This window comes from Vulpes vulpes, chromosome 3 (genome assembly GCF_048418805.1).
Source record: "Vulpes vulpes isolate BD-2025 chromosome 3, VulVul3, whole genome shotgun sequence".
Classification (NCBI taxonomy): Eukaryota; Metazoa; Chordata; class Mammalia; order Carnivora; family Canidae; genus Vulpes; species Vulpes vulpes.
The window spans coordinates 143,127,053-143,139,839 of NC_132782.1; the positions used below are offsets into that span (position 1 = coordinate 143,127,053).

The following is a 12,787-nucleotide window of genomic DNA, read 5'->3' on the forward strand; positions in this document are numbered from 1 at the left end:
ACTGGCAATAATTCCTAATGGCTCAATAAATTACTTAATCTAGTTTTACCTGATGGTGCAAGTAATGTCAACATGGACCCACCAAAGTACCTCTCAGCTGCAAAGAAATACTGTATATTTAAATTTCAGTTATTAATGAAATTAGCACTTACGAAGCTTCTTCAAGTATTAGCTCTGAAGACTAATTTGCACCCAGAAATTGAAAAATACTGTACAAGTATTAATGGATTGAGATAGCCAGCAAATGAAAAAAACTGGTAATATAGCAAATGACTATTGTTAATTTAAAATTAGTCAAATTTGGGGCTGCTAAAAAATTTACTCAAGTTACTGTCAAAGGCTGGAAGGACTTCTACCCTTCTTGAAAACTAACAAGTTAGCCCGCTCTATTTCATGGAGAGAGAACACAAATTAACAATAGCAGGAATGAAAAGGAGGAAGTAATTAGAAATACTGAAATTATTAAAATGATTATGAGAATATTTTTAGTAACTTTATGCCAGTGATTTGACAACTTAGATGAAATGGACAATTTCAACTTACACAAAAAGAAATAGAAATGCAAGAGATACATACCTATTAAGGAAATTAATATTATATTTTTCCCACAAAGAACTGTAGACTCAGCTTCACTATTAAGTTCTACCAAGCATTTAAGAAAGAAAAAATAGCTATCATACACAAACTTTCAGAAATTAGTAAAAAAGAGAGCATTTTCCAATCCATCTTATAAACCAGAATAAGCTTATGGTTAAAATATTACAAGAAAAAAAATATAGGCCAATATCTCTAATAAACACAGATGACAAAATCCATAACAAAATATTAGTGAATCCAATCCAGTCATACATAAAAAGGATAATATGCTATAGCCAAATACAGTTTAACCCAGAAATTTAGGTTAATGTATCATTCAAAAATAAATAGAACTCAATCCACTATCAGAATAAGAGAGGAAAGATGAAGCGACATAAATTTCTCAAGAAACATAAAAAGCATTTGGCAAAATTCTACACTCATTCATGATTTAAAAAAAAAAAACAACTACTCAGATTAAGAATAGAAGAAAATTTCCTTAACCCAATAAGGGGCATTTATGAAAAGCCTAATATTAACATCACATTTTATAATGAAATACTAAGCCCTTTCCTCCAAGATAGGGAATAGACTGAGATACTGTCTCACCACTTCTAATCAGCATTGTATTGGATGTCCTAGTCAGTGCAGTACAGGTAAATATCTAAGAATAAATAAAAGACAAAAAAAAAAAAAAACGAGAAATAAGTAAACCATCTTTATTTGAAAGTTTCATGATTTATGTATATGTGAAATTCTATAGAGTCTACCAAAAAAATGACTACAACTAATAAACAAATTGATCAAGCTCATAGGATTCAAAATAAAAATATAAAAATGATTTACATTCCTATCTACTAGCAATAAACAATACCATTAAGGCAACATAAAAAGTATTACAACTAAATCAGGTGAAAGATATACACAACCTGCGTACTAAAAATAGAAAACAGTGTTTAAAGAAATTAACGGTGACATAAAGGGAGAGATTTGCCATTTTATGAATTGGAAGGCTCAATGTTTTAGAGATGGCCATGCTCTCTAAATTTTAGATGCTCAATGTTTTAGAGATGTCCATGCTCTCAAAATCCCAACAGGATTTCTCATAGAAATTGGTGAGAAGATTCTAAAATTCATACAGAAATGTAAAAAAATCTAGAAAACCCTCCTGAAAAAAAATGAAAGAGTTAAAGGAATTATACAAACTGAGTTTAAAACTTATAATAACTGGGACAGTATGATAGTCATGTAAGATCCATGCACAGGATACAGTCCAAAAATAGACTCAAATATCTGGCCAATTGCGGGGAAAAAAAAGGTTGTTTGTTTTTGTTTTTGACAAATGTTGATCAAAATACCTGCGTGAAATATAATCATTCATAATCATACAAATTAAAATGAAAACCACAGACATCTGTTCACATCTACTAGAATGGCAAATAAACAAGATACACTAAATACAGGACAGAATGTGGAACAGTGTAAACTCTCATACAGTACTGTTGAGAGTATAAAATGGAAAACATTTTGGAGAATTGTTTGCCAGTTTCTTATTGAAATTAAGCGTACATCTAGTCTACAATCCAGCAATACCATTCTTTGATAGTAACTTAAAATACAAATGGCTTCAAGAAGCTTTGTATAAGAATATAGCAATTTTACCCATAATAGTCAAAACCAGGAAACCATCCAAGAGTCTGACAATAGGAAAATGGACAAATTGGGATAGTTTCATACAATGGAATACTATTCAGCAATGTAAAAGAATGAGCTACACACAATGTTCTCAAAAATATTTTGTTAAAATGAAAAGCCCATCACAGAAAATGCATTCAGTGTGATACCATTTATCCACAGTATGAGGATTCACAGAACCAATCGATGATAATAGAATTCATAAAAGCACTGCCTAAAAGAGAGGTGAAATCAACTTGAAAGGGACATGAGGGAATTTTCTGAGGTAATGAAAATGTTCCACACATTATTTTGTGCTGTGATTTTTAAAAAAAAAAAATATTTTATCTATTTATTTATTTGACAGAGGTAGAAAAAATGAGTGCAAGCAGGGAGAGTGGCAGGCAGAAAGAGAAGCAGATGCCCTGCAGAGCAGGGAGCCCAACTCAGGACTCGATCCCAGGACCCCAGGGTCATGAGCTGAGCCGAAGGTAGACACTTAACCCACTGAGCCACTGAGCACCTCTATATTATGCTATGATTGCACTAGTGCGGGAAATAGTAAAAACATGTCAAAATGAACATTTAGTATCTGTGCACTTCATTGCATGCCAATTATGAATCAATTTTAAAAACATTGAATTTACTTTATCCCTAAGTCTGATTTTACTCTATTGTTTTCTTTTGTGTTGAATGAGAGCACAAACAGGTGAAAAATCTGGAAATTTTCTTTGAACCTACCTGCTACAACCTATTTTCTGTCGTCAGATCTTCTTGAATCTAAAAATAAATACTTCTCCAACCCAGTTACACCTTTCCATCAGATTGCCAGCACCTTTTCCCAAATTATCATCACACTGAATTTGGACTAACTGGGTCCTATGCCTACGCTTTTGCCTTGCAATCTACTTACAATTTATATAGGATGCAATTTATATAGGATAATATTTCATAAATACAAATGTATTGAAACATTTAAGATTTTCACGTTGCTCTTATAAAAACTAACAAATATTTCCCACTGAGCAAATTTCCTACAAAGCCATACATAGCTAGAGACTATATCTGTAATCTCTAATACTTCTATGAGGAACAAGCAATGACTTATATCCTCACAGATGTGTAACCAAAAATGATACTAACAACTTATTGACTCTCAAAGTTTTGTCAGGTGCTGTACTAGGTGGCTATAGACATAATCTCTAATTTCATCAACCTCCAATGAAGAAACAGAAGATTAGACACGTTAGTGACTTCCAGAAGATTAAGTTTATGTGTGGTGAACCTGGAATTTAAATTCAGGTTTGTCTGGCTCCAAAGTCTGTCTGCTGAATTTCAATGATATTACTGGGAATTGTGTTCGTGGATCTTTGGCTGCATATAGCTGTGATTTAAATGGCTGAGTATGATAATTACAGGAGCTGGGTCAATACCAACTATTTTTCTTATAATTCCTAGTGATCCGCTCCCAATAAATAACATTTGCACGAGAACCCCACAATAATGGGGTCTCCATGCGCATCAATTTATGTGTTCCCTTTTGTAAATCAGCATAACAATAGACGTAATATGGGAAGATTGCCAAAAGGCAGAGGAGTCCACGTAATTTATTAGATGACCACAAAGGAGTATTTTCTAAAGTCAAGAAAGTAACTCTGAAAATCATTCTAATGGTCAGTTTCTGGGAAAGCAATGGGAAGGAAAGTCCTTCAACTATTTTCAAAAGCTTCAATGAGAATGCTGCCTTTCGAGATCATTGGCAGACATGCTTATGTGACTCTTCAATTCCACATACCGTGCAACAGCATTTAACCCCACTTCAACAAAAAGAAATAGAAAACAGACCACAAAAAAAAAAGAAAAAAAGAAAGAAAAAAGAAAACAGACCACAGAAACAACAGTTAATGTAGTGATACCCATGCTAGGAACCTGAGAGACATTTGGAAAGACAGGCCTAAGGAAAAAACAATCACCACCGAACACTAAAAGTATAAAGAACATTTCTATTTTTTCTCAAGTTTTTTAAGTCCAGGATAATTAACATACAGTGCTATATTAGTTTCAGGCATACAATATGGTGATTCAACAATTCCATACGTTACTCAATTCTCCTCATGGTAAGTGTGTTCCTCATGGTAATCCCCTTTACCTCTTTCACCCATCCCTCCCCCCCTGCACCCCCTGCTCTGGTAACCAAAAGCTTGTTCCCTATAGTTAAAATTGTTTCTTGGTTTGTCTCTCTCTCTCTCTCTTTTTTTTCCCTTTGTTCAATTTGTTTTCTTTCTTAAATTCCACATATAAGTGAAATCGTATGGTATTTGTCTTTCTCTGGCTGACTTGTTTCACTTCGTATTGTACTCTCCAGCCCATCCATGTCATTGCAAATGGCAAAACTTCATTCTTTTCTATGCTGGAGTAATATTCTAATATTCCATTATATATATATATATATATATATATATATATATATATATATATATTATACATCACTTCACATCTTCTTTCTCCATTTATCTAACAACGGACACTTGCACTGCTTCTGTGATTTGACTATTGAAATAATGCATATATCCTTCCAAATTTATGCTTCTTTATTCTTTGGGTAAATACTCAGTAGTGCAATTACTGGATCATAGGGTAGTTCTATTTTTAATTTTTTGAGCAGCCTCCATACTGGTTTCCACAGTGGCGGTGCCAATCTGCATTCTCACCAACAAGGCATAAGAGTTCCTTTTTCTCCACATTCTTGCCAACGTTTGTTTCTTGTGTTTTTGATTTTAGCCATTTCACAGGTGTGAGGTATTTCCCTGATGGTGAGTGATGTTGAGCATCTTTTCATGTGCCTGTTGGTCACCTGTATGTCTTCTTTGGAGAAATATTGGTTCATATCTTGTGCTCGTTTATTAATTTGTGTTTTGAAAGTTTAGTTGTGTAAGTTCTTTATATATATTTTGGATACTAACCCTTTATTAGATGCCATTTGCAAATATCTACTTCCTTTTAATAGGTTGTCTTTTAGTTTTGTTAATTGTTTCCTTCACTGTGCAGAAGCTTTTTATTTTGATGTAGTCCTAAAAAATTACTTTTGCTTTAATTTCCCTTGCCTCAGGAGACATGTCAAGAAAATACTGATGTGATAGATGTCAGAGAAATTACTGCTTGTACCCTCTTCTAGGCTTTTTATGATTTCAGATCTAACATTTAGGTATTCAATCCATTTTGAGTTTATTTTATTTTATTTTTTAAAGATTTTATTTATTCATGAGAGACACACAGAGATAGAGAGAGAGGCAGAGACACAAGCAGAGGGAGAAGCAGGCTCCATGCATGGAGCCTGATGTGGGACTCGATCCCGGGACCCCAGGATCATGAAGGCAGGCGCTAAACTGCTGAGCCACCCCATTTTGAGTTTATTTTGTGTCTGGTATGAGACAGTGGTACAGTTTTCCCAAAACCATTTGTTGAAGTGACTCTTTTTTCCCACTGCATGTTCTTGCCTCCTTTGTCAAAGATTAATTGACCATATAATCATGGATTTGTTTTTGGGCTTTCTGTCCTGTTGCCTTGATCTATGTGTCTATTTTTGTGCCATTACTATACTGTTTTGATTACTTCAGCTTTGTAGTATAACTTGAAATCTGTAACTATAATACCTCCAACTTTGTTTTTCTTTTTCAAGATTGTTTTGGCTATTCAGGGTTTCTTTGTGGGTCCATACAAATCTTATGAGTATTTGTTCTAGTTCTGTGAAAAATGATGATGGTACTTTGTTAGGGATTGCGTTAAATCTGTAGATTACTTAAAATGTATGGACATTTTAGAAATATTTGTTTTTCCAAATCATGAGGATGGACTCTTTCCATTTGTGCCATCTCAAATTTCTTTCATCAATGTTTTATAGTTTTCAGAGTACAGGTATTTTATTGGTATTTTATTATTTTTGGTACAATAGTAAATGGGGTTGCTTTCTTGATTTCTCTTTATGTTGCTCCATTATTAGTGCATAGAAATGCAGTGGATTTCTGTATATTGATTGTTTTTATCCCGCGATCTTACTGAATTCATTTATCAGCTCTACTAGTTTCTTGGTGGAGTCTTTTGAGTTTTCTATGTATAGTATCATGTCACCTGCAAAGAGTGAAAGTTTTACTTCTAAAGAACATTCTTACTTTTTTAGAATGTACCAAGAGTAAGCAATTTTATAGTAATTATCAAATACATCTCAGTCATCAGCCTGACGCGGGACTTGATCCCCAGCAGGCTCGGTGAGCCCCGGGGTTTGGGGCTCACTACTTTTTCTCATTTCTGCTTGGATATAAATCTTGGGCAAGGTGACAGTGTAAGAAAGAAGAAGGTTGGTGTGACTTGGCTTTAGTTGAATCATTGCACTTCATGTCATAGCCAAGAGAAAATAATAAACCAGAAGACACTAAAGTGTATCAGATATCGTTAACCAAATGATGATTCAGTGGGTTCATGTACAAACCTTGGAGAGAAATTTAAAATGTAACATATGAGTAAAAATATATCAGTTGATACAATCTCACTTTGGCAGACATATAGCCTATAATAACTATGCATTTCTATAGGACCTGAATAGTAGATATTTTGGAGGATACAATCACAATGAATCAATAGATGTCAACTAGAACTTAGTTCGTAACCAACTTCTTACTTTTATAATACGATAAGCTGTTATTAGAGTCTCATTTTGATTATCAGTAAAAATCAAAGGGTTTTGTCACAGAAATTGAAAAATGTAAACTTTTTTTCAGGACAGCTGCAATGTAAGTGAATATTATACTTTCACTCCAATGTAAGGGTCTAATTTCAGACTAATGAGACAAGAGATCAGAATTCACCAGTTGCACTGCACTGTGGAAACATGTTTCATTAACAGAATATAAATATGTCTTATATTTGCACTAAAGATGGTTTCATGAAGCTAGAGTCAGTTTCTCTATAAGGTGTAACTGTGCTAGTATAAGCAAATATTATTCAGATTGAATAATTCATTCTCTAGTTTGTAACAAAATGCTTATACACAGAGTCAAAAGTTTTCATCAGAGTTGAACTATATGGTCTGTTATGAGCTGAACGCTTGTATCCCCCTAAAATTCATATGTTGAACCCCTAACCTCCAACATGGCTATATCTAGAGACAGGGTTTCTAAGGAAATAATTAAGGTTAAATGAGGGCATAAGAGTGAGTCCCTGATTCCATAAGATTTATAACAATAGACACCAGAGTTCGCTCACACTCTCTTTCTCTCCCTCCCTTTGTCTCTCTTTGTCTCTTCCTCTACCTTTCCTTGCACTCCAAGGAAGGCCATGTGAGAACATAGTGAGAGGGAGCTGTCTATAAGCCAGGACACCTTCACCAGACACCGAATTTGCTGACACCTTGATCTTGGACTTTCCAGCCTCCAGGATGGTGAGAAAATAAATTTCTGTTCTTTAAACCAACCAGTCTGTATTTTGTCATAGCAGCCCTAACTGACTAATATATGGTCTCTTCCATTTCAAGGTACTACAGCATTACATATGCAAAAGAAACATACGTATCTTTTTCTCTAAAAAAGTCATAAAAAATTATTTAGTGATGTTAAGTCTTTGAAAAGTATTTATCTATTGTTTATACTTAGTCAAAGTAATTATGAATATAAGAACTTCCTTAAAAGAATTTTAAATAATTGCAGTTGAGCATGAAAACATCACCTCAAAATCCATGCCTGCAAATGTACTCTTCCTGAATTTAGTAGCCAGAATGCATCATTTCTCTATATCAACACGTTCTCCATCATGCATAACTACTTGGTACTAATGAAGGCTAAGGGACTGGCATGAAAGCCTAAATATATCTATGTCTGAGTAAGGTTATTGGTGAAAAACAATTTTTTTAAAAAGGCACTACCTTCTGGCAATAACCAGAATTGATTATTGTTTACATACAAATCTTGGAAGTACCTTATAATTATAAAATAGTTTTCCATAAGAACCTCAGAAAACTACACAAAATATATTTAACTTGGATAACAAGAAATTTTTCATTAAAGCACCTCTAGGACACTTACGGTAGAGGCATATTTGAAATGAACTGAGTTGATTTGAATTAAATTTAACATTTTTTTTCTTTCCAAAAAATGTAAGATGTAGTGAGAGTTATTTATCCTATATGATAATTATGTAGTGCTTGTCATCCAATAAATACGCACCATAAACCAAATATTTATTTTTAAAATATTTTTTTATTTTAGCATAACACATTTTCAAAACCAGGAAGTTGAAGTTGATATAATACTATTAACTCCGTTACAGATCACATTTGGATTTGATCAACTTTTATAACAAGTACTGATTTTTCATAACTTTATTAAAGTATAATTGATACACAAACACCTGCACATATTTAATGTATACAATGTGATGAGTTTGGACATACGTCTGCACCTGTGATACCATCAGAAAAATATGGAACACTTCACAAATTTGCATGTCATCCTTGCTCAGGGGCCAGGCTAATCTTCTCTGTGTTGTTCCAATTTTAGTATATGTGCTGCTGAAGTGAGCACTATAAACCAAATATTTAGTTTTTATCCCCAAAACTAAAGCATACTCACTTTAAGAAGTACAAGAGATTAGAAGAGAGATCAAGGGTGATCAGATATCAAGATGAGGAATTCTTGCTACAGCAGGACAATGTGGGTGCCATGAGGACAGACACTGAAGGTAGAGGCCTAGGAAGGAATGAGAGGCGCTGGCTGGAAGTAGGGTGAGAAGAGAGTTTGTGTCCACAAAAAGCCTCTCATTCTTCTCTTTCAATGGGATCCAATGGAATAGAATTAGGCGAAGATGAAGGGGTTGGTGTGAGTAGGATTTTCTCCAAATGGCACTCCTATGTTCTTATTAAATGAATGAATTTCAAGTAAACAATTGACAGAGTTGACAGAGAGAGGGTTCTAAATGCATCCCAGAGAGCCAAAAAAATCTTTCCATAAAACTCCAGTAAGGAGTTACTCACTCTAACATGTATAAGCCTGCATCTGCCACATAATCCCCCTAGAGCATAGTTTTTAAGTGACAGAGTAGGATACTGGCAAATTCTACTTCTACTGACAAACCTAATGGAACCAGCTATTAGTCTAATTCAAGGCGCAATGACTACATGAAAAGCCATATCCCCTTCCCCAGTTCTGCCAAAGCAAAAAGGAATAAGTTCAAAGAAGAATGCTCAAACCTAGAATGGGCAAATGTTTTTTGAGGTTACATATCATTTTATTGCTCTCTCACTTTTAATGTTTTAGCAGGTATTACTGAACATATCAAACTACCGCACTGTAATTTAGTCTCTGATAAAACACTTTACCATCTGGCCAACTTCCTTCCAACACTTTCATCAGTTTTCCCAAACTGATAGCAAAAGAGAGTCATTTGTTTCATCTCCTGATCTCCTTTTTCACATCACAATGAGTGATTCCCATTTAATACAGCTCATGAGCTGATACTACAGAATGTGAAGGAATGCAAATGATGTGACTGGTACAATTGGAAAAAATTTTTATAATTGCCATGAAATGAACAAGGGGTCTCTAATTATACACATTAACAGGACAAAGATGCACAGTGTTCTGCCCGTGACGGTTTAATGACATCAGTTTTATGGCTGGGATTTCTAGCATTTCTCTCATAATGTTGTATGTCATATTAGGCAATTAGTAAATTGGTTCAAACTGCATGGGTGATTTTAAAAGCCAACCCATATGTTGATATGTGTTTCCTTTTCTTTACATTCTCTTATGACAGGTAATGCCCTTGAATAGTACTCCAGTAAATAAGACAGGTAAAACTTTTCCCCTACTAATATCTTCAAACTCAAGTATGTCTCCTCAGATGCACCTGGATTTAACATGTGGATTTAATCTTTTTGTTGTCATCTATCCTCTAAAATAAAGATGCACATTTAACAAAATCTAGAAAAGCTTATGGAAATGCATCCAATCAGATGTGACACTTACAGGGGACATAAGGGCAATAATATCTGAGAAATAGTAGGAAAGAAAAGTAAAGTAGGAAAATTACTTTTCATACTTCAAGTGAGAGAAATGTTATTCTATTGCTATACTCAAAAGCAATATCCACAATATGACTGAAAAGCAGCAACTCCAAATAATTTCACAATTGTATATGCAAAGTTATTTTGACAAAAACTTTTCTTTAATGTATCTGATAAATATTTGTCCCAAATGGAATAGAAAATTGAAAAAAAAATGCAGTAGTTTTTTTACTACCTCTTTTTAGATACTTTGATTCATGGCATAAGTTCTCTTTATGATTTTTTTTTCAAATAAAATTGTTTCATCTGCATAACCTAGCGATTTTATGACCCCTGGAAGCATTTTCTCCAGGTGCAGTTTCTAATATGATTTTAGTATTTCAAATTTTTCTTCTTTTATAATTTCAGGCATTTGGAGAACCAGAGGGAAATCTTGACAGTCAAGAAGGTCATTAGGAGTCGGCAGTACAATTTTATAGTTCAGTGATGTAAACCATTACTCTTTTCAAGCGTTCAAAAGATCATGCCAGCCTCCATTGGACTGCCATTGAAAAGGATCTTCTGTTACATTTCTTTAAATTGGACACCAAGAGCAGAGTTTACGTGATTATATCCTTTAAGTGCAGAATTTAAAGCAATGAATCACTGTGATTACTTTATCATGGTTGAAGCCAAGATTCTACCAATACCTTGTAAAGTACTGGGCTAAGCACTGCGATGGATACAATGAATAGGGAGCGCACATTTAATCTGGAAGATTGCAGATGAAAAGATAAATAACAAGTAACAAGACTTGAAATGGGTTGGTGCACTACCACGAGCAGTGTGACATTGGCCAAACACTGAACATTGATGAACCCGAACTTACCAGGTTAAGCGACTTAACCAGGGACACACACACACAAGACTTGTTAAGATAACCTGGTGCCATATAAAGTGGGGTGTAATCTGGAGATACATCTTTGTTTTTGTTTGTTTTTAATACTGATATGTAAGAAAAAGATGGAAAGAGAGGAAGAAAGACTGAAGAAAAGAAAACGAAGCTTGAGGCAGACATAGACATGTTTGTAAGAGGACAGAGAGTTAATAAAGAAAGGTCATGTTGGTGGCTCATACTCTTCTCTCTTAGAAATAAAAGTCAAGATTATCTCTAAGTGTGCAGGAGAACAAAGTAAAGTGCATGACAGATGGAAAGATCAGGATAGTTGTTGAAATAAATCAGAGAGCAGCTGTTAAAGTGTAATTGCCTCCGATTTTAAACTCTAACAGGTGTAAGAAAGTAGAAGGCAATTTTTAATGGTTTTTGATTTGCAGGGAGATTTTTAAGGGATGACGTACAAAGCCAGGGAAGCAAAGGACCTGAGGCTATTAGCTAAAGGACACCTGAAGTGAAAAGAATGTTGAGAATAGGAAGGAATACCTTAAAGTAAGTCCAGGAATAGAAGATGAAGTTGGATGTCAAGGGACTGAAGGCCCAACAAGATCAAAGAACAAGAGTGTAGGGAATGCTGGTAAGGTTTTCCGAAAAGAAATGATGCTTCTAATCCATTTCAGGTGAGGGCAATGTTCAGGATTGGGCTGTGGAGGTAAGTCCCTGGAGACAAATATGAGGAGAGATGTCGACATAGAGGAATAAGAAGCCACGAGAGTTGAAATATTTGGGGTGATTGATATAGTGACATCACAGAGGAAAATAGAAGGTGAAAGGATGGATGACTCTAACATAGCAATGGTTGTCCTCAATAAATGCCTGAAATGTGAATGAAAATTTCCATGTTTATACTTATGTAAATGTATGTAACTTTACATAAATGTAAATGAAAAGTAAATGATAGAAGGGATACAGACTGCATAGCAAATGGTTCTACTCTCATGTTGAAAAGTTTCTGTGTGAGTTTGAAAGTCTTGGAGAATGACAAGACTCCCAGTGTTGAAAAAAGTGAGAAGCCCCGGGGGAATGAGGCTAACCACTGAGCTGACCTACAAAGGAAATAATATTCTCAGGAAATAACCAGATTTCTGATTATTCCCGGAAACAATCATGCTTCTATGATAAAATACAGATAATATAAACTTCTATACAGTAATATGCTCAAAGGTACAATTTATAATTCTGAAAATGTTGTTTCTGGTCATAGACAATAAAAAATTACAGAACCGGGTATACAACTTGTTAGCTTAGGAGTTCAAATAAGTATTGAATTATGCTGAATCATCCTGCCTAAACATTAATTACATTAACTTAATGACATTAACATTTGCCTCATTTTATTCCCCCCTTTGTCTAATTGAGACATTTGTTACATGAACTAAATTAATTCTTGATATAATAGGTTTCTTTGCATCATGGCCTTTGTCAAACAATTTTGCCTGCTATTGTCCATCATGTTTTTACATCTGGATTTGAAATGTACATTAGTATGATAAAATGGTTTCCCTGTCATTTTCCCATGAGCTGTTTCTCATTTAGTTAAATACCTCTTC

At 34.4% G+C, this 12,787-nt stretch overlaps 1 non-coding gene across 1 annotated transcript; it reads right to left on the reverse strand.

Annotated features, from left to right (window-relative positions):
* Positions 1-8,715: 8,715 nt before the first annotated feature.
* Positions 8,716-8,822, reverse strand: LOC112924521 (U6 spliceosomal RNA). The gene has a single exon (XR_003235903.2). It is a non-coding gene; the product is annotated as a U6 spliceosomal RNA (small nuclear RNA).
* Between the last annotated feature and the right edge of the window lie 3,965 nt (positions 8,823-12,787).